General features: G+C 42.1%; 1 protein-coding gene across 10 annotated transcripts in view; it reads left to right on the top strand.

Moving 5' to 3' along the window:
* FOXP1 (forkhead box P1) overlaps nt 1-25,542 on the top strand; it is a 376,781-nt gene that overhangs the window by 128,156 nt on the left and 223,083 nt on the right. Inside the window, exon 1 of one of the 10 annotated variants that reach the window (XM_077184569.1) lies at nt 24,809-24,865. The exons of the other annotated variants lie outside the window; for them this stretch is intronic. The gene's annotated coding sequence lies outside the window, so the exon portion shown is untranslated. Of the gene's footprint in view, nt 1-24,808; nt 24,866-25,542 lie in introns of those variants that run through there. 10 annotated transcript variants of the gene reach the window in all.

Genomic DNA, 25,542 nt, shown 5'->3' with positions numbered 1-25,542 from the left:
AATATTACTTCATTGGAAATAAGACCACCCACCACCTCACACATGCTGTTTATGCTGCTGTCCTACATGTGGCATTTAGGGGAATAATGAAATTATACCTGTGGGATAGTGCTACTTAGTGCCTAGTTAGCAAGACAAAATTACACTCCTGGTTGTGAAAAAAAAAAAATTGAAAATTAAATATACTATGAATTGCCTAATTGTTGAGAAAAACATGGGAGGTTTTTTCCACGTCTTTGGCCTTTGTCAAAATCAAACTTATGGTACTTCTCAAAATACTGACTGCTTTCCTTTCCCCCACCTCAGCACAGCTGGTACCTGGTGAGAAACACTGCTGGGTGCTTCAGTGGATCTGTGATAACTGGGTTGATCTGGAGCGCAGTGGGGTTGCCTCCATCACATCGTGGCTGTTGAACTGTCCCAAGCAGCCCTCTTTAGCCTGCAATTTCTGAGGAAGCTGCTGTAGTCCCAAATCAGACTTTTTCTTCACTTCCAGCCCCCCTTGACTTCTTATGTCTTTGCTCCCTTCCTTACCTTCACCCAACCACATAATTGCTTTATATTGCTTTAACACGCCAATCTGTGAAACTGCTCCATTTTCTCAGTTATTGGGCTATTTTCCTTGTTCTTTTGCGATAGAAATCCTAAGAGATTGTGCTTTTTGCACAATAGCAGATTTATGTTTAAGGAGACTGGCAGTCCTTGGAGAATGGGAAGTCTCATGTCTTTATCCTCGGATGATGATACTGAAGAGAGGATTTCTAGTACCAGTAGGCTTGCATGTAGGCATGTGAAAATGATGCCAAAAGCCTATTTGATCTAAATACATGTATTCACAAGTGTGGGGGGAAAAATGCTGATTCTGATATTGAACACTGCAGTCTGCTTTGTGTTCTAACCTAAGTGGAGCAAGCTGGCTTAAATCATCAAATATTTTTGAACTCTGCATGGAGGCGGCTGTTGTCTTACAGAGTGAAGGCAAAGCTGACATGTACTGGCATGCTTGGAGCAGACTTTATAGCACTGAATAAGGATCACATCGTATTTAAATCACAACAGGACAAACCGCCCAACCTTGTGTACCCTTGGGAGTGGGGAACACCCCTGGCACTTCCTTTTAGGGTGGGAAAGCTCGCTTCCAGATACGTCCCAGGTACTGATAAGGAACTTGGAAGCTTAAGTTAAACTGAGTTAATGATGGTTGTTTTCATTTTTATGGTACATGTTGATGTGTTTGCAGTGACACTCTCTACTGATTTTTCTTTCATGCTGTTTAAGAAGAAAAACCAAGAAAACAATGTCCTGTTTGCAGTGAACAAGAGCTTGAGGGTACAGCATGGAAAATGAGTGAGAATTTCTGTCTTGGGAAAAACATACGAATTTTGTGCTGGGTTTTTTATACTGAATGATCAGGTTCTGTTTTTATTAAAGCAAAATATATATATTGTACAAGGATAAGTGTTATATTTATAAACACTTCCCTGGCTCTACAAGCTCTTGTTCCCTTTACAAAAAAAGCTGTTCATGCTGCAATAAAAATACATGCATTTAATTCTTAAGGAGAGGGTTTATGCATTTTACTCCTGGTTCACAAAGAAAGTTTTGCTTAGCAGAAACCTGCAGTTCCTTTCAAGGCAGCTGCATGAATTTACATAGAAAATACAAACTGGCACAAAGAATAAACTCCTTAAACCTGGAAAGCTTTCTGGTGAGAATCCCTGTTTAGGGATATCTCATTCAGAGATGATATCTCATTCAGAGATGTTACAGTGTGATCACTGGGCATTTTCCTTTTGATTTTCTTAGACCAGTTCTAACTCTGTTTTTGGAAAGTTAAAAGATGCAGCACATGTTGGGACTGCAAAGCCTGCTAGTGGACAATGAGAATTTTCAAATCATAGAATGGTTTAAGTTGGAAGCTCAGTTTGTTCCAACCCTTGGCCATGGGCAGGGACACCTTCCACTAGATCAGGTTTCTCTGAGCCCCATCAAACCTGGGCTTGAACACTTCCAGGGATGGGGCATGATTCATCCTCTTGTTTGAAAATAGTATTTCTGTGTGAACATCCGTGGGCAGGGTTAAGGGAAGCTCAGTGGTGTTTCAGGTTTGATGGCTGCTGTGCTGGTGCTGGGGTGGCGAGCCCTGTGAAGAGACTCTGCTGGTGTGGCACAGCTCATCCAGCTCTGGGTTAGGGCTGGCTGGGAGCAGCTGATGTGAGGGAAGGGCACATTCTGGGCTGAACCCTTTTCTCTCTGTGCTCCAGCTGTGTTTGGGTGGGGCAGCAGCAAGGCTGCAGGTGGGCACAAGGGTGGTGCTTAGTGATGTCCCCAGGGAGTGGGCTGGAGCCGAGGTGCCTGAGCAGCCCCTGCCCAGCTCCTGATGCTGACAGTTACACATTTTCCAGAGAGCTGGTGGCAAACCTTCAGCTGCTGGTGAGTTTGCTGCCTTCACCACTGGCTTTGGTCTGACCACAGGCATGAAGAAAATGGGCGTCAGGCATGAGCCAACGGCTGGAGGAACCTTGGGTAATCCTTCTGTAACCATGGGCAGGAGCGTGCTGCCCATGATTTGTGAGTTCCTCTGCTTTGAAAGCACCCCGAGTGTGACTGTACCTACTTTAACACAGGGAATGGGTTTTCCAAGCCAAGGAGTCAGTGTGACCTTTGATGGGTTCCACAAAACAAGCACAGAGATTATGAAGAAGCAAATCCTGTGCTGAACTGAATGTCTCAACTGAATGATCCTTCAGTGGGCATGTTAGGACCCTGACAGCCAGCAGGGAGACAGCCTGCACAAAATGTTTCAGGCTAACTTACTTTGGGTTAACTGGTATGACAGAATGATGAATGCTGAGGTTTTGTGATGCAGCAATTGCACAAATGTTGAAATGTTAATTGTGTGGGCTCAGCTGCCTCGGGCTGGATGTCCCTCAGACGTGGCTGCCCCAGCAGCTGCCGACCCGGGGACTGGAGCTTGGCACAGGCAGTGTGGCTGCTGGGGAGGAGCTGAAGTGTGTGCTCAAGGCTGTCTTGACCCTGGTAAAAATGGTTTCTAGCTTGCTTTGCTTTTCTTACAGTGCAAATGTAGAGCAGAGCAAACTGTTCTACGTGTTTGTGGGCACCACGTTTGCCCTTGTGCATTGTGTGGGTGTGAAGAAGCAGGGATAGGTACTCCCAGGTTTTGAGGTAGTCCCAAGTGCCTTGACTTTGCAGACGACTGCAGACTGGGCTGTGCAGCAGTGCTGGGAGCAGAGCTCACTTTCTGCAGCTCTGCAGTGGGAATAGTGTTCTGAACAAAGGTTAGAGGCCATCTGTGCAGGAGGCAAGTGCAATTTAATGTCAGCTGTGTGGGATAGCAGGACTTTTCTGAAGGCTGTTTACTATTGCCAGCTCTAAAAATCAAGTCCTGTGTAATTTGCCCAAAGAGATGGAAGGATGGAAGCAGACCTCAGGCCTCCTGTTTCTCTGTGTTTATTTCAACCACAAAATCATGTTTCCCACCAATTTCACACAGATGAATGTACAGGTTTGAACACACGAAATCAGAGACACAAACTCAGATAGTCTTGAGGCACCTTTGGTCCTTTCTTCTGTTGTTTCCTCCATTTGGGGCCTTAGGGGAGGTATGATGAGATCTGATTAGCAGTAAGTCTGTTAATTATAACTTCTAAATTAGAGCAGCAGTGCAGAAGCATCACTTTCTGATTTGGATTAAAAAGCCCTTCATCTCAACAAAGCACAGCCAGTTGCAGCTGATAGCAGAGTGCACTGAGATGCATCAGATCATAGTGATGCACTTCATGTGTGATGCCAAAATGGCTAATGAATTACTTAGTCTAATAGTCTAATATTTATTACCTGCCACTTACTGATGCTCTTGAATGGTACTATCCAAAGCCATGAGTTTATGTTTAAACTAACCTGCTGGTTTACCTTTGTTTCACCAAGAGGTTCCTCTGTGAGTGTCCAACTTTAAATTTAGTTCAGCCTGGTGTAGTCCTTCCTTAAATTCTGAACTTGGTAGAAGTTTATTCTTGGGGTGGGACTGAACATGAGGGCTTTGGTCCAGAGATTCTGTATTTCCCTGGCTGTGTCCAGAGTGGCCCCATGTATGTTTGCACAGGAGGGTAACAGATAATGTCTCACTCTCACCTTTACTCCCCTCCCCTGCTCTGCCCTTCTACAGCCACCTCCTTCTCAGCTTCCCATGTCAAGGACCTCTCCCAAAATACCTTTGGTTCATTTTTGCTTGTCAGAAGGTCTCCATGTGACCTCAGGATAATGAGAAGGCACTGAGGGTCATTACACAGCTTGCTAAACAGCTTGTGACTCTCTTTCTCTGCTTTTGAAAAGAGGTTTTAGGGACTGCAGGCCATGATATGAACTAAGCTGTGAGTAGGGTGATTTTTTTTGCTGCTTTTGTTGCTTCCATGCCAGGGTTATATTATGCATGAACAAATCCAGGCTTCTGGAAAATGTTTAAGCTGTGGATTTAAGGGTAGGAGATGTTAAGAGAATCCACCTGGTTTGACATGGAGCCATGAAAAATAGGAGGGCCATGTGAGAACCGAGTTATCGGAACTTCTCGTTTCCAACTTTCTTTATACCAGGATGCCCTAGCCTGTGGTGTGGCCACGTACATAACACAGACTTCAACAGTTGTCTTCAGTTGCAATTTGTCTAAAAATAGGATAAGCACCTATGTCTGTTAGGGTGGAAGTTTGACACAAGAAGGTGAAATGGCCTGGCTGTGTACAAAGATACAAGAACAACTATTTTTGCCTTCAGGATTTGTTGGGCAGAAAATAACTCGGTCCTACCAAAGCTGGGACATCTGGTACATGAAAGTGTTTTGTAATGAATTGGAAATGGCATTACTGCAATATATATAATAACATGGAGATGGTGCAGTATGGTGTGGGGAACTTGTGTAGAAGATAGAAAATGTCATGGTTTTCGCATACATTGTGGAAAAGAGAAAATAACTTCAAGTGTAAAGGATATGGAAATTCAGTGAATAAACATCAGTGCATTCGAGGATTTTTCATGCAACAAGCTAGATTTATCTTTCACAGAAAAAAATCTATAAACATCATTGACTGCAGTTAGATGAGAAAGTCTGGGTGTGCAAGAAAACCTACTTTTCAAAAGATCTCAATTTCCTTAAATTTGAACAATCAAACATTAGAAGTTCTAAGATCTGATTCATTTCTCATTTGTATCAGTTTCATCCAGGACACCTCCTGAGATTTGAAAAAAGCTGTGCTGTTTAACACCTGAGTAAGCGAAAACCAGCTTCATTTTTCTGTTTGAGCTCAACAACATTTCAACAGCTTGTTTCTTAAGAGGCAAAATGGACTAGAACTGTGAAAACACTCGATTCACTTTAGGCAATAATTCACCAGGGCTGGGCAACTTGTAAACACGTTGAGAAACCGTTCCTTCCAGATTTAACCAGGGGCTGGTTGCGAGTAGGAAAGAAATCCAACAGTTCTTGAAAAGCTGGGATTGCTGTCCTTTTATTGTTTTGAACCAGAAAAAGTCTCATTAAATACAGGTGCAGCTCTGACTTCCACCTAGGCAATGAATGACTCAACAAAGAACATTATCTCCTTGTTCAGAAACAGATGTGGTGCCCTTACCTATTCCATCGCATGGGAGAAGACACAGGAACCTAGAAGTGCAAGACCACCTTCATGGAATATCACATATTCCAGTATTTTTGTTAGCTCATGTGTTCACAAACTACATCCACATGGTATAATACCCCAGAGATATATATAGTATAACATGATGCAGTTTACTTCTAAGTCAGGCCTCTGTTGTATGGCCTAAAAGCTTTGTAAGAGTTTAGCAGCAATATCAAGAAAAACCAATGTAAGTGGTCCATTAATGAATAGGTCCTTGAGTGTCAGGAAGCAGACGTTGTTGGAAACTTGTGTAATATTACTGTTGGGTTTTATTAATTAAATATAGCTATTAATATGACCTTGGATTTAAACACAATGACCTCTTTTGTGAGTATGATTAGCAGATGTTTACCATAATTCTTCACTCTGTGAAAAATGCTTGTTGCACCCAATAAAAACAACCATATTTACTTTGCTAAATCAAATATTTGGAACTTGGGTCTTACTTTATATATCATGGCTCCAGTGTCTTAGACTTTCCAAGTTTAAGGTTGAGAGCCGTTGGAGTAACATATGTGGTAGATCCGGGAGTACAATGACCAATTGTATCAGGGAGTGCTTTTCCCCCTCTCTTTGGCATTGTATCTGCTACAGTGGAACCAGTGTGCTCCACCAGCCTCTGGATTTTATTTTTACAGAAGGGTGAGGAGAGCATTTTTGAATCCACAAGGTTTTCTGTATTTTATCCATTACTTGCGGGCAACTTCCTTTCCAGAAAAAGTGCAGCAATAGAAGCAGGAAGCACAATTCCAGTTCTTAAAATAAAGCTGGGAGTTATTTTCCTTCAATAGCATCTCACCTAATTTTAGACTTTTAAAAGTCTAAAGTTTGCTGATAATTTTCCTTTTCTCTTACCAAATCCAGAATTTAGAGATGACAAATCCCATTTACATCCCCCCCAAATGCCACCTGCTGCCCTCAAACTATTTTCTGAGCGTTGGTTCATAACTGCTGGGGTCAGTTTTAGTAGCGGGTCTGCTGCCTGCTTGTCTGCAGTGCTGAAAGGAAATAGCAAGGGAACAAAACTATGCTTTTCTTGGGAAACCACTCCCTTTGGAATGGAGAGATATGGCTTGCCACTTTTATTTTGTTTCCCCCTCCAAAGTAAGCAACAACACGGCAAGGAGCAGGGCCAGCAAGAAAAGAATATTATTTAAAAGGCGTCATCTATCTAGCCCAGTGTATTTCAGGAAAAGGAGTCTCCCGCTTCATATTTTAAGGAGTGTAATAAAAATAGCAATCGGTTTAAGAAAGGGGCTGACGGACCGGAGAAAGTGACAGCGGCAGCGCAGGGAAATAGTGCTCCATTTATCTGAGCACGCGAGCACATTGATAACGCTGCTCTCTGCAGTAGGTGCCATCACATCCCAGACAATTTGTATCCCCGGCGTGGCAGGTTACTTACACGGGAACAAGTCTCTCTGACGTTACTGCAGATCATCATTAACCAGCTACTGCTGCTTGTTTGCCGTTACCTGCTGCACGGTGTTCCCAAGCCTGGATCATTTATACACCTCACCCACTTTCGGGACCTGTTGCTTCCAAAAACACACCCTGCCTGGTGTCTCTTCCCTTGCTTCCTTTTTCCATGGGGGAAAAAATTACTGGGTGCAGCTTCTGTCTTGCTTTAAGCTAAGCAAAGGTTGTGTAACGAACGTTTGACAGGCTGCGAGAAGCAGCTACAGTGGGCATAGGCAAAAGAAAGGACAGAAGTAATAAGGAAGAAAGATGGGCTCCTCTTCTCCATCCTCAGATCTGCTGTTGACAGGGGTGTGGGTGTGTAAGGATCCAGATAAGACTTAACGGCTCTAGGTGGGATATCCTGCTCTCTGAAGATCTTTAATCAGTTGGACTGGTATCCTATAAGCACATTTCTTGATTATCTTTCTTGGCATGTTTCGGTTTCCTTTTCCTTTGTTCAGTAATATTTGTGATTATTGTCTTTATTAAAATGCTAGCTCCTTTGCAGCTTGCAACCTGAAGGCTATTTTTTTTTTCATTTTTTGCCAGTTTTTAAAGTTTTATTTGGTGATTTTTTCCAGCTTGATTAGTTTCCTCTCAGGAGTACTTAGTCCTTTACTGACGATATGGGGGTAGAGTGTCACAAGTCTTTGGAAGCCAATTGCAAAATCTCCATTGAAGCCAGTACATCTCTTGATTTGTTGTTGACAGTTTGCCCCATTATATCTATCCTAAATAGTTACAGGTTAGGTCACTCAGGAGGGAAGGCTATAATTTTGTCTGAAAGAACAGTTTGGTGAAACTATGATATCAGCACAACTATTATAAAACATGAAGTCCCTTGTCTTCTCCCTTATAAAAATGTGTAATTTCTACCCATTATCAATATTATTACAAGAGTCCTTGCAGTAAACTTGTTTTTTGATAGGCAGAAACTTGTCTTTGCTAAGAATGAGTACAGTGTAGTGTAACTTCTTTTTTAAAGGAGAATAAATAACATGAGTGAAGTTTACTAGAACACAACAAAGCTGTTTCCAGGAAAGCTGCTGCAGAGTCAGGTAGGATATGCTCAAGATTTATACTTGGGGTGAGCATGTGCAAGTGCTATAATGACGCTGTAGAGAACATTGGAGTAAAATATTTGATCAACGGATGCACCTAAAGAAAATACATGGTTTGGATTTCTGACTGGCTTTCAGATTACAGGACAGTTAAATGAAAAGTTCCTTTAAATGTGTGCATGAAAACATCATCATGGCTGAGGGGGGGAGGTCAGGTGTAGCATGGTTACCTCTTTCTTAGACAGAAAAAACCTTGACTAACCACCAATCTCCCCTGGATTGGGAACTCAAGGATGAGCTCCAGGAGGAGAAGCTGCACAATGAAAGGGGGGGGGGGGTTCAACATCATACAACTCACTGTGCAGCTGCTACCCTAAGAAGGGTTTTAAAACCAAAGTGTTGCTTATCCTGGTTAGGTGTGCAATTGTTTTGAACTAATTCAATCATGAATCAGGAGATTTATAGTGAAATAAAAAAAAAAAAAGGAAAAAGATCAATAAAAAGGGTGGAGTAGCAGCTGTGATTAAGGAAAAAGATTACTGTTGATTTATTGATTCAGTCCTCAGCTTGCCATCTCAATCAGGGCTTTTTTTTTTTGGTTAATGTTATTAATACTTATATAGTGCCATGTGCCAATTAGAGTAGATGGTAATTAAGTCTCCAGGTCTGAAAATATTAGGCCCACGAAGCACAAAACGTTAGCATTGCACATTACTGGAAACAGAAACTTTAGTCTGGCAAGCTGGTGCTGAGCACAGAAAAAGGCCAGTTCTCTCTGCAGTGCAAGCAGCAGCTTTTGTGGTCACCCTTTCTGGGAATGCCAGAGAAAGATGATTGCAGAAGACTGTTGTGCCAGGCTTTTGAGTTTTGAGGCAAGTCACTCTGGCCAAATGGAGTAAGAAACGTTCCTCAGGCTCACGTTGAAGATCTCCTTTTCTCTGCAGAGAACTCAGTTTTGGGCACTTTTGCCTTTTCTGTTTCCTGGGTGTGGGTTAGCACAGCACCCTGGCCTAGGGTGTTATTGCAATGGGCAGCAGAAATTATAGGAGCTCCCAAGGAAGGAGCTCTTCCCTTTGGTTTGAGCTGAGAACAGGATAGCTGAAGACTTATTTTCTTTTTTCTTGTGTAGAGGGAAACATGAGAACTCCTTGTTGAGAAGCGGCAGAACTGAGTCACCGAGGGTTTACACATCACTGTAAACCAGAATAAAAAAACGTGCTTTCTTCATTACTCATTATACCACAATGGGAATCAAAATCACTCAAAAATTGTTGTAACAGCTATATGTTGCTTAGATAAAATAGTCTGGAAAGGAGAGATTTTGTGGGAATAGCTTCTGATTTATGCAATACAATATGCCAAGCCAACTTGCTGTGATTTTTTCCAGTTATGTGCAATTATGTGAGATTTAATCAAAGAACTTTGAATTACTTGCATTGCTCCATAGCGCTTGCACGGTACCTCTGGGTGTCACTGAATGAGTTGTGGCCATTTAAGTGTATTGCTCTTGCAAACAACACAGTGGGAAAATTAATTTAAAATTTCCTTTTATATCTGGATGCTTAATTTTTAGAGCTGCACTATGTTCTGTGTTGGTTTTCTGTATTTGAAGCATAAATCCCATTTTTAAGACAAACTGTAAGCAATTCTATTTTGCCCTTATAGAATAAAGAGATTTACTGTATAATATACTGGGAATGGGGGCTGAGTTTAACCTATTGTGTCAAAGTTAGTCCTTAACCTCCCTTTCCTGCTTCCATATGGATAGGCAGCATGTGGAGATTTTGTCTTGTGGGGAATTACAGACCCCAGCAGATACTCACTCCCCTCTAAAAAATGCTCTCAGCCCAGGGGTGAGAGCCACGTCACCCTTATGGTCCACAAGGGATGGAGTCACCAAACCTTGGCTGGTTGGGATGATGGGGTTGTCAGCTCTGGAGAGCAGATGAACCTTTGAGGTTGGTGGGAGCACCTGGGACTATTTGAGTAGCCAGTTCTTTATGAACCCACACCCTGCCAGCCTCTGCAGTGGCCTTTCACGCCTGTGGAGCTGCAGTGAGTGTGTTTCTTCTGTGCAGTCACTCATAAGTGCACTTCAGTATCATTAGAGGGAGGGATTTATTAGTTTCTCCCATTTAAGAAGGTTTAATTAGTTCCTGTAATATTTCATATTTTACATACAAGAAAGATACAAAATGGCTCCTGAGGAAAACAGAGCCAGCTCAAGGGGAAAAAAAGTCCTTCTCCAAGCCTCGGCCTTGGGAAGCCTTTGTAAAAGCAAAAATGTGATAGAAAAGTCTTGTCAGTTCTCAGCACCTACTTGATTTATTATTTTTTATAGAGCAACTACCTCGCAGCAGCTGCAGTTGTACATGAATTTTCTTGGCGCAAACCCATGTGTAGGGCAACAAATATCGCATGAAAAGGTGGTGGCCAGTTCTTTCTGCAAAAGGCAAAACTATCTTGTTGTGCTGGGCCAGCACTGGCAACCTCTCCACTGCTGTGTTGGTGCTATGGTCAAAGCTCTCTTGGCAGGCATTGGGGACTTAGAAGCTTCACATCCCCTGAGTAGTTAACTAATAGAAATAAATTTTGTATTATTTTTTCAGAAAGACCCTAACTTCATGCATCAGCAGTTCAACACATTTGGACTTTGGTTTGTCTTGCAATGTTTGTGAAAGAAATGCACTCTTTTTAGTAAACCTATGTCTTAGAAAATACAGTAATTTCTATTTAGCCATACAAAATAAATAGCTACATAAAAATGAGCTCCTCCCCTAGGAAAAGAAATAGAGCCTATAAAATTTATTATTTTTGTTGATCTTTGCCTGCTCTCTTGCAGCTGCCGGAAAGGTGGCTTTGCATTTGCAGAGCTTGGTGCACAAATAAAGGAGTAAATAAAAGGGTTTGCTGACGCAAGCGTCGTGAGGAAGGCGCAGCACGTGAGTGGAAAACCACTCCAATGGGCAAACAAAGTGATGTGCTGCCTTGAGTATCCCAGGCAAACCTGGGGGGAGTGGAAGACAGTAGGGATTTTTTTGTCTGTTTTAGTGTGAATGTTTTTAAAACATTGTTGACTGTCAGTGTCAACAGAGAAGTACAGAGGAAGAAAAGCAGAAATAAAAGTGTGACTGGAAAGGTGGATCAGAATACAGTAATTACAGAAGCGTTATTTTTGCTGCTTTTGATGCTAACATAAGTACGTGAAAACTAATGCACTGCAGAGGACAGGTTTGTGGTTGAAATACACTTGATAGATTTTGACAAATTAAACAGTTGTAAAGATGTTTGGAAGTTTTCCAGATCTTTACTGTTATTTATGTCACTGAACTAAAAAATCAGTGGTTAATTTGCAGTTCTTATAATTTTTATGATACTTATGTTGTTGTAAATTTAGCAGCGTGCGGCATCAACTCAGCGGGATACATTTTATGTTGTCAGCTACCTTTTGATATCATAATAGATTTCAGTTGCCAAAGCTTCGGGGAGAGAGAATAAAATGTAGGAGTGCACTGTGTGAGTGCCTGGATCAGACCCAAGTAGGAGAGGAGTTGGTGCAGGGTGGTCCCTGAAGCCAGGCCTGGTCCTTGGGGGACAGCAGTGATGCACCAGAGTCCTCTGCCAGGGGTGGCAAATGTGTTTTCAAGTGGTAAGGATGGATGAGATGCTGTTAGGATTGGGCCCTGCAGTATCATTGGTGGGTCTTTGAAGTCTGAGTGGCTGCTTAGAGCTGAAAACAGCAGCAGTGCAGAGCTCCTCAAGTCTGGTCCCACCACACAGACCTTGTCCTGACCCTGCATCCCAGCAGTGCCCAGTGTAGGCTGTGCCTAACAGGTGGCAGATCTGTTCTTACAGCACTTGTCAAATTCATCTGTGTCTCAGTGTGTAACCTGAGGGTGGAGGGAATTCTCCACCCCCAATTTACTTCTGCTAGTGATTCTCCATACACAGTGGTCCACAGTGTGTTTTCTGGGTAAACACAGGCTAGAGAGAGAGAGCAAGTGAATCTCCAACGTGATTGGAGTGGTTGGACATGGGAGAAGCTTCTGTCCTGTGGGATGGCGATCAAAAGGGAAAGTCCTAACTTGTATTTTTACAGAGTGCCTCTGATACCTGACTTCACACTTTTTTTAATAGATACTTTTTGCACTATTTTTCTTTTTATGAAAACTCTCTATTCTCTGTATTTTTAGACTTTTCTTCTGTTGTCTCCTTTCATGGAAGATGGAGAGGCATCTTAAATTCAGGTGACTTAAAGAAGAGATGTAGTTGTTTCTCTCTTGGGAGGTGTTTTTTTAGTGGGTTAAAAATACTGGTTTTAATCTGAGTGAGACCTACCTTTGTCTGTGTATGTCACACATGAAATGGACTTCTTATAAAGCCTACCCATGCCCTTCCCATCTTCTACTCCTTTCAACATTTGCCCTTTGCCTTCTAAGCCTGAAAATGGAAGAATTTATTAACGGTTGTTTCCTCAGTGTTTGTGGCATTAGCCACGTTTCTCAAGGGCGTTTCATGTGCTCTTTCCACTCTAACGGGATTGTCCATTGAGTTCAGCTCTGGCACATTGGGGATCCATTTGCACAGATAGCTGATTAAGCTGAACCTTCCTCATCCGTAGGTAATCCCAAAATACGCAAATTGTTAGCGTGAGATTGGTTTTTGAACATTTTTAAGTTTATAATTAGGCGCTTTGTAGTTGTCCTCCACCTCCACCTCCCTCCTCATTGGAGTCTTTAGCTGTGCTGACTCCAGCTCTCCCATTCCCTTTTTCTTTCTTGATTATCTCTTTATTTCTTTTCTTTTCCCCTGGAGGTAGTTTTATATCTGGCTCTTTCTCTGGGTACTGCTTCAAAGTTGCATGGCTTGGAGCAGATTTTTGGGCACAAAAAAAATTTTGCAAAAAGAGCATTCTGCCGCTGCTTGGGATTTTGCTGGGTCTTGGTTCCCAAGATGACAATAGCCAGTGCTGGACTGAGCACATTGCTCTGGGGGGAGGAGAGACTGATTTACTCTTGACTTGAGGAGAGATTGGAGATGGGACAGCTGAGATGGGTTTGTTTGGAAATTGCCAGCCAAGAAGGCCATGAGGTGTTGGTGTGAGCAGCAAGGAGCTGATGTCTGTGCTCCTGCACTGATGCTCTTCATGTGGAAGATGCTGTTCTTCTGTATAGGAAGAACTAGATCAAATTCTCTTTTTGCCTTGCAGCAGCAGACTGGGTATGTTAGTGTGCATTCGCTGGCTAGACTTATTCTGGCTAATGTTTGCCAGATTCTTCTATTACATATTAAAATAAGATTGTATGAGTGGGTTTTCTTTTTGTGCGTGTTTCAAAAAACTAGGCCAGCCCTAACAGGCACATTTTCGTGTTTTTGTTGTTTTTTTTTCATTTTGTCATTTTACATATTGAAAAATGGAATGCAAAAAGAAAAAGCCTGCTAACATCAAAAAGAAATAAAGCTTTGCATTATTCTGCATAAGTGTTAAAATCTGACTGATAGTTTGTATATACAGACTTCGTTCTTTTTGGTGTTTCCTTTCCCCACCCAAAGATCACAGATGCTATGATAAAAATTAATGCTGTTTTAGTAAATGCTTTTCTTTTCTGAATTTGACCTAAAGAGGGTCGTGCAGTGCTTTTGTTACAAATAAATGTGGCAGAATTTAGGTTAAAAAAATAGGTAGACATTAATTTGTTGGGGCAGGATATTCTAAAACAAAATGCAGAGCATTTCTGCCTCCTTAAATCCAGCTATGTTAATATCATAAAGTTTTTATTTTAACCATCAGGAGAGAAGCCCTGTTTGAAGAATTCAGCTTTAAAAAATGTCTTTGTAAATTGAGATTTTAGGACTACCTATTTGGAGGATGTTCCTTGTGATAAATGACCTTATAAGACAAAAAAAAAAAAAGTAATTTTGCATGTCTGCTCCCTAGGATGTGTGATAATAATAAATGAACATTTTATATATCATTATATATATATCATGGCAGAACAAAGATCAGAAGATATATTATTAATTATTCCTGTTACTTCATATTTAAAAGGCAAAGGTTTTTGCTTCTTTGCCAAAACAACGGCTACAGAATGTATTTGTAATAATCCCCGCAAATATGAAGGGGAGAAAGATCTTCCAGGTCGTTAGCACTGCAGAAAACAGAGATGCCTTTAATTGTATTCATTTGAACATTAATACATTAATGCTGAGATTTAAGTAGTGTTACTATTAAAAATTAAACTGGAGGGGCAGTGTGCAGATCATATGCTTTAGTGTAAGTTGTCAGGTGCAGTGTTTGCATATTTAGCCTGCCATTCCAGCACTAAAACGGACGTTTGAGGCCACATCTGGCTTTCTGAGGGGCATTTTTTACACCACCCTTTCTGGCAATGACGTTTCTTCTCAAGGATGCAGTTGCACCAGCTGAGCAAAAGCTGCAGTGGTTAAAATCAGAGGAGGGTAAGGAGTCACTTGTTTGCTGTCCTGAAGTCCTCTTGTTCTTCCCCTGTCCTCCCCCCGCCATGTCCGCAGTTATTTTGCAATATGCAACCCCCTCCGAGCACTGCCTGCGGAACTGGAGTAGCTCTGGCATGTAGATTTCCCAGTGGGAGAACTTGTGTGGATGGTAATTTTAATGAGACCTGATTTAAGCAGTAGAATAGATCCATAAAACTAATACAAGCAGACTTTCAAGAGCTCTACTATTTGTCAGGGCAGTGAATTTTAGAGGTGCATCCATTGGCTTGGTAAAGAATATTATAATCTGGAGAACTTAGTCTGTATTAATTCAGATTGTTTCTATGCAAAGTACTATTGAGAGTGTCTCGAATCCAGGGCAGGCCAAATATAGACTTATTTATTTTTGAGTCTCAACTTTCGTCCAAAAATTGTGCTGGAACCACAGGACCTGAAAGCTGTGCTCTATATGAATGAATGCAAAGTCTGTATGAGTGCACACAGCTGTGCCTCCAAGCTGTGACAAACCCTTAGCTTTGCTTTTTTTCCCCTTCACTTAAGGCCACCTCTTGGTCCATATGTATTTCAACCTCTCCCAAGTTGTCACACCTAGTTATATATGGCAGTAACACGGGTTTCTTGGGATACACGGAGTTTTTCTGTGAATACAGACGTTACACCCACCCCAGAACCTGAATCCTGCTTCACCTAATACACTTGGTCCATGGCTTTTATTTTTCATCCCAGTGCTCTGGAGCATCTCTTGCTGTTGTTGGAAATTGTGCAGTTCTGTTTGGCCTTACTAAACTGTTTTCTTTCCCTGCTCTCCTCCCCAGCCTCTTCCCTCTGTCCTGTTTGTTGTGGGTTTTTTCCCAACTAGCTTTATTCACCTCAGCTATCTCAGATGGCAGTGAGGAAGAGAGCAGGTGTAGGAAGCTCAGGGCAGGAGTTTGAGATGGAAATGGGGGGTGCTGGAACACCAGTAAACAGCAGAGAACAAGGGGCAGACAAGCAACATGAGGAGAAATAGAGGGAAAAGTGAGGAGGAAAGGATGGAGGCAGAGGGCAGGGAGGGAGGGAGGCCAGGGAATCCGTGGGAAGGTGAAGCAGAAGGATGCTCTGTGCTATGGGGGGGACACCAGCTCTGCCACCCCTTCCCATGCTTGGGCATCCCAGTGACTGCAGGGACAAGGACAGAAAGGAGGTGGCTTCTGGCAGAGGTGGTGATAGCAGGGACATGCATTTAAATAGGGAAAAAGTTTATTTGCTTTTTCTCGCAGGAGATGCTAAGTGATTTTTGCAGTTTGAGTGGAGTGGCATTATTGTACTTAGCTCTGCATTTATTAAATAAATTTGTTCTCCAACTCAAGTGTTAAGTGTGTATTATGAAACCTCAGAGCCAATCTTAGTGGTTGCAGTGTGCAAATATTTTTAAAATTATGTAATTAAACAGGGATTGGGCTGCAATGTCCACTGAAGTGATTTATTAATTGAATGGTTTGATTAAATTTAATGTTATTTTAGTTTATACAGAAAGGGTTGGTATCTATTTCACAGACAGGGACATCTTGTGGGGCTGTCAGTGATGGTTCAGAGGTCCTTAGGAGGAATCTTTAGCACCCAATTAAATATTAACCAAGAAGATGTGACTTGTTCTTTCTCTGTCCCTGAAACTGTGTTTTGACATCTAAGGCTGGTGATAAAAATTTGCTCGGCAGAATCACTTGCAATGCACTCTATTTATCACTACATTATTTCCAAATTAATCATGCTAAAAATCTTTCCATTGTAATTGTGCTGGGGCTCAGTGCTGTACGATGTGTGTAAATAAAAAAATGCCCTTTTAATTCCATGTTAACTGTGTCTTGCTGCTGTTGCAGCCAAACCGTATCTGTTTCGGTGGAATGTCATTTTAAAGGTATTGTGGTTACTGAGCGGCAGCTGTGATTGAAAAGTATGTAAACTAATCTTTAGTTGCTCATGTCATTTTTATATTCTTATGTCAGAACACAAGAAAGCTGCTTTAAATTTGTCTTTCACTGTGTATTAATTTTCAAGTCTAATTTTTCTTGGGTTAAAGCATATACTGCATTCTCTGCTACACATTACCATTTGGTGCCAAAGTAAATGGCTACTTGTGAAAAAGTACAAAATTAGTTCCTGCTTGATTACTCTAAAATACATATTTATTTTCCTAGGGAGAGTTTTTATTGCCAGTGTATAAAGGACAATTGTCCTGTATGGTATCGGTGACTTAAAAGGCAAAGTAATCAAGCACCATATATTTATTACTGTGAAGAGCAGAGCTGTACATTGCTTTCCCAAAAACAAGAAGGAAGGTACAAGGGGTTTTGGTTCTTCTTTTTCCTCTTTCTTCTAGGCTTGCACTGTGTGTTGTTCTGCTCTTTTAAATATAGACCATTCGAAATGAAATCCTCAGCTAATATGTCTGTATAAGAACTTCTTTGTCTCTCAATGCCCAACCATTGAAAATTAAATGTGTTTGCGGATAAGTATTTATTCATACCATTCCTCACACCTGATCTTGTGTCAGTATGACATCATCTTTGCCACAAAGACTTCTGGTGGTTTAAAAATGTTCCGTTGTGAAATAAGTGGGAGAGGTAGAAAAGGGGCAAGGAAGGCAACAAAAATAAACTGCTAGTGGGATTTGATGTTTTGCCAATTAAAAACAAAATATAAAAAATCATGTTCTGAGGTCCACATGCTGCCTTTGATCCATGCACAGGACTTCCATTTGTGCCGGTGGCTGTTCAGACTGCGGAGGGAAGGCTGTACATGACTTAATTTGTATGTTGTGGGAAGTACATTTTCCTAGCATGTGGTCTAGCTTACTTGAAGAATCTGAAATGCGTTATAAATGTAAATGCTGTGTTTAAGTAAAACTTCATTATGTTTTGGTGGTTTCCAAAAATGCACAGGATTTGACCTTAAAGTGTTATTTCAAGGTGTTATGATGTATGAGCTAGACTTTGTAGTCTTCTAAATTAAATCTTTGAACATGTTATTATTGTATTTTGGCATCGGCAAGATGTAGTTCTCAGCTATTTTTTGTCACAGCCTTCATTTTTCTAACAAGAGTAGCGAGACAGGGCCAGATTCTTCTGTAAGAGGCGTGTGCAGGATGGGGATTACCCTGCATTCACTGTGGTGTAACCAAGGACGGGTCTGCCCTTCTCATCCAAGTCCAAGGGCATGGCAACTCCTCGCCCGTGGCTGCCATCAGCATACCCACCACCCACCGCCACTGCCTGTGACCATAACACAGCCCCACGTAGGATGTGGTGAAGGGTTTAGCATTTGGATCCAAATCTGGTTCATATATAAAAGGGGTTGTGTTTCTGTTTGGAAAATATGAGCCCTTTTCACTTAGCCCAGGTGTGGATTAGCTCTCTAAAACATTTGTCCATTCCCGTGTTTGTGGGAGACTGTTTTCAATTCTTACAAAGAGGCTGTACAAGTCCAGCCGTACAAACAACAGAAGCAATCCAAAAGTGGATTTAAAAAAATAAAAAAAAAATTAACAAAGTGTTTGTGATCTCAGCTTGGTAGTCTGGATGAGGGAGCAGACCTAACCGCTATACGTACGCTTATTTCCAAAGAAAATAACTGCAAAACATTTCCACCTATGCCATGAGTGCTCAGGGCTTGTACTTCGGCTGCTCTGTGGAACAGCCATCTGTTCGTGTTACGGCAGGGCCGTGGGGCACCGTCCCCGCCGTGCCGTGTCCCCGGGGCGGCACCAGGCACAGGGAGCGTGCCAGCCAGCCACGGGGAGAGGCAGGGCTTGGGCTGGGGTATGTTGTTGCAGAAAAGTCGATTAAGAAGAAGAGCTCTGAGTCAGCCCCCGGGGCCGTGGCCGTCGGTCGGTGGAGCGCCAGAGAGAGGCCGTCTTTGTAGTGTTGTTTTTGGTACCGGTTTCACATTGCGCGCTCCTGGTATGATTCATGATGGTTACAAAGGTGATTTTTCCCTCAAGAAAACAATCCCTCCCCCAAACAATCGCAGAGCCACCCTTTTGGACACTTTGCAGGGATGGCTTTCTGTCTGTCTATCCTGAGGTGGTCTTCCACTGCAGGATTGGAGTAGGAAGGGGGAGAGCAGCACTCAGCCAAAGCACAGAGGCTTGTCCTCCATCTGTGGCCAGGAGTTTCCCATTTTCCTCCTTCATGAGCAGACTGGCTCCTGGATGCAGGAGGCCTGAAAAATTTGTGCAAATCTTCAAAATAAAAGGCATATAGGATACCCCGCTTTCCCTCTGTCATTCCTTCCCTGCATCCCAAATAGGGTAATGCTTAGAAATGCATCCAACCCCGAGTTCAAAACGGATTGCTTACCCGTGTTTCTTGAACAGCTAATTTTGCTGGCATGTTATTATTCACCCTCTGCTATTTTCAAACTGTGACACAAAACTAGAGAGAAGAAGAGATTGAAATTTTGACCGGTACGTTATCCTGATACCTGAGATGCTGTGTTGATATGAGAGTATCTTTACCACAAGGACTTTCTTGGTGGTTTTAGAGATCCCAGTGTGAATAAGTAGAAAAAAGCAGAACTAATAGCTTAAGAAGCAAAAATATTTTTTTCTTAAAGAAATTGATTAACATGCAAATATGTACTGTATGCATATTAAATATCATTTCAAAATGTGATGGGCAGGAAGCATAAGTGATGCCATTTGGTTTTGTGGCATCAGTGTGGGTTGATTAAGGGGGTGGGGATAAATTTTGGGGATTATTGATATAGCATGAGTAGAGCCAGATGGTTGTATTACACATCTTTTGTGTTCTTGTTTGCTTCTTAAAGCAGTTGCAGAATTTTGCCCTGGGCAAAATTTACTCTTTGCTCATATGTTCCCCTGTGAATTTACTTTTGACAAAGTAGTTCACAAAGAGGGGAAACGCTGTGCCCACAAACCCATCTCTTCCCTTCACGTTTGTGAAGCCAACAGCCCCCTACTTCAGAAATATTTTGTAACTTGTGAAATAAATTAGCAGTAGGTGCAAGTTCAGAGTGTGTGTGTGCTGTGTATCGCTTCCCCTCGGTGTGCGGTATTGATTTACGGAGAATGCCGTTCTTCAGATTTTCCTTGCGGTGTTGTGAAGAAGAAACTGTGGAAATGGCAACCAGTTCAGTTTAATGCACTACTTATGTAGAGTTCTTCCATTAAAGAAATGTTGTCTTAAAGATTAATGAGCTAATTTTTCCACTACTCCTTTTTTATTTTAAGTTTTGAGGTTGTGGCATACCTGATTCATGTGATCAAAAACACATACTTTGTGGTATTCAGGTTGAGTGGGAGAAGGTTGTGCTAGGTAGGTGTTTGTGACATTTGTTGGAACTGCTTATCACCGGAACCACCAAAATTTACATGTGTTTGTTATTTCCCTTTGAAAGCAATTTTTTATTTCCCATAAAAAGATGGGTTTTTGTAAAGGCTTTATAGGAAAGAATTTATGTCTTTCTTGTGCCTCGCACCAGTTTTTGTGGGTGTGTAACTCCATTGATTTGGATGAGGTTACTCCTAGCTTGGATGAGGAGCTCCCTTTACATCTGGCAATTATAGTGGAAACAGGCCCACTTGTAAACATGTAAACATTTTTGTCCTCTTCCTTTGTCCCTGTGTGAAATGTGTGTTTGCAGAAGGTGAGGAGACTCACCTTGCTCATGATGGTGGGACTTTTATTGGGGACCAAGTCATGCTGACACTGATTCTGTGGCCCCATGTCTGCATCCCCTCTCGACACAAAGCCGAGCTCATGTTTTGCCCAGACTGGGAGCAGCGGCTTTGGGCCCATTTTTTAGAACCACTACTTGATGTGGAAATGGGATGGGCAGCTCTGAGCCCATTGAAATATCTGAGTAGTCCAGTCACAAGTCTGAGACCGGAGCAACTTACTCCTCATAATGCTGCCATTGTGCTCATCCAATCTGATCAGTTCTGGAAATGTTTTAGTAAGTCTATCTTACAACACTATAAGAAGATAATCAGCTGCCTTAGAAGGTCCCCATCTGGAGTATAGAGTTCTTTTACTGAAAGATGTTTTGCCTTTCCGAGATAGCTCTCGCATTTCATCATCTGTTGTGCAGAGATGAAGTGCATATGAAAAGTCAGTGACTCTGAATCCATCTGTTGTTATTATTTTCCACTGATAATTGGCTTGAACAATGAAATGTCTGTGTCTGTAGCCTTTGAAACTGTACACCCTGTTTATTTTCTGGAGGTCTTGCTCTGCTCTCCCCCCTGCTTTTTTTTTTTCCTTTTTTTTTTTTCCTTTTTTTTGTTTATTTTATTTTGAGGCTTTTTTTTTTGTTTCATTTTTCTCTCAAGCTCATAACTAGTTGAGCTTGTATGAAGATGACATCTTTGACTCTGTGCATCAGTATGTGTCACTCACCATCTAAAGCATGCCTGCCAATTTTTGTCAGGGTCCTGTGTCTGTGCTGTGTGAGTATAGAGCAGGCTTACAGCAGGAAGACTGGCAGATCCAGAGTTCATAGATATCTTACCTGAAATGTAGTATTTATATCACTTTCTCTATTAAAATATTAATTTAGAAACCAGTATCTAATACCTATGGAATTAGATACTACCTGTAATTGTGTAATATATTCAGTTGCATCCAGTTTTGCACAATGCAGGGTATTAATATTGGATTCCACTAACAGCAGTTCCATTAGCTTGCTCAACCAGTATGAGATATATATGAGCAGGGAGGCATAACTACCAGCCAGAACTGCCAAAACAGTCATTAGAAGCTCCATTGGGATGGACAAAGGCTTTTACACAGTGATATACTGATTAAATTTTGTTCTATGGTTTATTTGCATCAAGGTTAGATCGGTATCATCTATGTGAACGTATTATCTGACGCCTTATTTGGAAGGTCATTTCAATGCAAAAATGGTGAACGACACAGGGGCTCTAAAATTTCTCACAAGATTCTTTCTTGGAGGATTTTTCTCCTGTTAGGCTTGACTCGCTCATGTTATCAATGCTTTTGTGTTTTAACCTGGTGAGTTTATCCAAGGAGGTGTGAAAACTCCCTCCATAGCATACAAGTGCTCCGTGGAACTGAGCATGCTAGATGCCTATTAAAACTGTGAGTTATATCCAGTGTCCTTTGAAATAATCTGTGACACATGCTTGAGAATCCAGTAAATGTGTGTTGCATCTTGAAAGGCTGCATTTTCCTGTGCCTGCCTGTGTGTAAGTGCTCTTTCAGAATGAAATTTCGGGGCCGGACGCAGTCGTGCCGTCCATGCTACGCTGTAGTCTGGAGCACCAGAGAGTAAGGCAGAGGAGTATAATCTTATTTGTGTTTCAATGGCAATCATTTAATACTGCAAGTTATTAAAAAATAATTAAATTACCAAAACCAACATGTAGCTAGGACTTACAATAAAAGGTCAATGTGATTTGACTCCTTAAGTTAGGAAGGGACACTGGTGAATTCCAATTGCTTTAAAATCATGCTGCTTCATTCTATTTCTGGACTGGAAGGATAAATGAGACTGAAAAATAATTTATTTCTCTAGAAGGAAGAGTAAATCATAGTATATAATTATGTATATTCAATTATAATAATAAATGTTTAGATATGTTTGGTGGTTATCACAGTCTCTAATTTAGTTGTTTTTTGAAGTAAATATAGTTTGGACGGCTCATTTCATGAGAGCAATATTTTGAAAATAATGTTTTTAAGGAACACTTCAGAAGTTTCTTCCTTTTTCCCAAATAAACTAGTAAATAGGTGTGCACTATGTGGTTATTCATAACAGCTAAAATAGATCTGTGCCTGGAATGTCTTTTATATAATAAACAAAACAGGGGGACAGTAAGAGCAAATGCAGATTTAATCTGTCAACTCAACCAAAAGTCTCTGTATTAATTTTAAATCCTTGTTAAGAAACGGCTGGGCCAGGAATGTATTGGATTTCAGTACAGTTAATGAAAATTAATTTTACAGGTGGTGTTTGGTTGTGTTTCTTCTGCTGTGGTGAGATGGGTGGCTGAGCCAAAGTGGGCACAGCACAGGATTCAGCTCTGTGCCAGAGCAATGCTTAGATTAGGAATGAGCGTTTGGCGAGGAGTTGTTGGTGCTGTTGTTATTTACTATCAGAGGAGCAGAGCGTTTAGCGCTATGATTTGATTTGATTTTGCAGCTCCTATCCCCTTAAACAAGCTGTGTAGCTTGTCAGAGATCAGGACAGGTAGAATGCACAGCAGGCGTCTGATTTGAGCCAGTTACTCATTTGCTGAGTGTTTGTGTTTATGCAAAGGGGCCTCTTCCTGCATATTTAATCTAGAGTAAGGCAGTGGCTTTTGTTGTGTTTAGACCACATACCTTCAGTCCTTCCTTACACTGCAGCCAGTGTTGAAGCACAGAAAGGCTTGATAGTCAAAAGTGCTTTAGTGTTTTCAAACTCTCAACTTTCTGCAGTTGGTTGGGAATTTCTGTACAGCTCTAAGCCTTTTTCTTCCTCATTAATGGGTAAGTTTGCACTCGGTAGAATAAGACAGTTTTTTTCTGTTCCATTTTATAAATGCACAAAATATTTGTTTGTTTGTAGTTGTCCAAACCTCCTTGAGCAAAACTGGTCTGCTGAGGGAGTTTGTTGCAGGGAATTAGATCAAGAATACAGGTGTTTCTGGCATATACTTCTGAATTAAGTATTAAATGCCATATTGCAATAGACAGGTATTTGTGGGGTGGGGAAGGGGGGGGGGGGGGGATGAGTTTGGTGTTATTATTCTTTGTACTAACAAATCCTGTTTTGTAACTGTCCTGAAGATAATGCTTCCATTGTTAGCTAAAAGCTTTCAAACAGTGAGCAACGCAGAACTGCAAAAGAAGCAGCAAAAAAAAAAAAAAAAAAAAAAAAAGGAGGCGGGGGGGGGAAGCAACCCTCTGGTCTTTATTGTTTCCTTTGCAAGGGTCCTCACTCGAATGTCTGCGCTGTAATAGGGAGGTTTTTCTTATGTGGAAATTGAATCGTCTCTTCATTGATATTAATAGCACACTAGAGATGTTAGCCATGATGCAGAGTACCAGAGCTGTGGAGTAGGAAACCTGATATTGCAGGGGGAAAAAAATGACAGTCCTATTGCTCCTCAGTGTGGGAGACATCCCTCCCCGAGAGCAGAGTTTGCATAATGGCATCCTGCCTCAACTATTTACTTATAGGTATTTTAATCTCGGGCTCTTTCTTTTAGTACAGGCGTAATTACTGCCGCTCGCTCCTGCACTTATTAACTGTGCAGCTCGGTTTCTGATTCCGTCTGGACAAATTAGTTTTAAAAATGACTTTGGAGAGAATCCGTGCGGTGTGCCTGCACAATGTACACAGTGTATACGTAATGTGTGCTGGGCTGGGAGAGCGTCGGGGTCCGACGGGAGGGAATTGGCATCAAAAATTAAAGAAAAGACGACAAAGGGCACGTCTTGGAGGCTGAGGGTTGAAGCACAGACAGCGCTTGGAGAAATGTGGAAAATGTGCGGCGAGGCCAGAAGTAGTAGTTTTGGTTCCCAATTAACTATTTCCTTCGTTTGAGTAACTCCTCTCAAACAGAAGAGTGTGCTGTTCCACCACATGTTGGAAAGTGTGAGAATCTGAATAAAATTTCATCAACCTTATTAAAATATGTAGGGACTTTGGTCTTCTTGGGTACGAATCAGCCTACAGACTCAGAGGCATTTATTAACAATAAGACTGCTGAGGTTTTTTAATAACAAAATTACAAATACCGTGTCTAATTGTAAGTGTATTACTTTTATGCACCAGTTTAAAAAAAAAAAAAAAACAAAAAACTTTTTATGAGGAAAAGTACCTCAGTCAAAGCACCTCGTGTGATTAGTGCTATTGTATTCTTAAATTTTGATTGATAGAGATAATAGTTTTCACTTAAAAATACAGACAGGTACTTTAACTTTCCATGACAATAGCTATTTGCATTTCTTTTATCTTTTTGTTTAACATTTGTGGGGGTTGGGACGGATTTGATTATTAACTCTTATTGCACACCGAGGTAAATGCTAAAACAAAGCTTTTGTTAAAGCTTCAAAAGGTAAAACAGCAAATATTGTTTTTAGGCTTCAATATTTAAAGGCTGTTAAAGGATACCTCGAAAATATTTTCACATGACCACGGCCAGGAGTGTCACTCGCCTGCCAGGTAAGGGACGGGACAGGGGCGCCGTGCGGGGCGGGGGGGGCAGCGGCGGGGAAGTGCCCGGAGCAGCGGCGGGGTCACGGCACGGGGGGAGCGATAGCGATGTGTCCCCGTGCCCGTGTGCCCGTGTGTGTGCGCGGAAAGCGGCGCGGGGACAGCGCCAGCCCTGCCCGAGGCCCCGCGGCGCTGCCGGCCGGGCAGCGGCGGGACCGGCCCCGGTGCCCGCAGCCGCGGCGGTGCCGCCGCCGGGCACGGGCATCGTTCGGCCTGCTGCCACCCGGAGAGGTCAAGTTTCAGGAGGAGAGTTTGTAGCACAGGCATAAAATGGTTAAGGCTGGCACCGAGGCACGGGGAGTTATTTTAAGAAACGGGGAAGATCTGGCGATAGGAGCCAGGCGGCGGCGTTTGATGGCTGGCTCTGGCTCCGGGAGATGGTGGCCCCTGGCTCGGGGAGGTGGGATCTGGCCGAGGGGATGGGGTCTGCCTCGGGGATGGCCTCTCCTCACCTGGCAGGCTGGGTGGCTCCCGGGAGCGCGTTCCCTTCACCTGGGATGGATTTGGTGAGGGCCAGCGCTGTCACACACGAGAGGCAAACAAGCAATCCATCAGTCAGAGATGCAGGACTGAGCGATCGCGGTGCAGATCCCGCGTTGGAAGCGAGCTGTTCCCAACTTGCCTGC

The sequence above is a fragment of the Agelaius phoeniceus genome, chromosome 11, assembly GCF_051311805.1.
Source record: "Agelaius phoeniceus isolate bAgePho1 chromosome 11, bAgePho1.hap1, whole genome shotgun sequence".
Lineage (NCBI taxonomy): Eukaryota > Metazoa > Chordata > Aves > Passeriformes > Icteridae > Agelaius > Agelaius phoeniceus.
The sequence above is the reverse complement of the archived record's forward strand: the minus strand, read 5'-3'. Positions and strand labels throughout refer to the sequence as shown.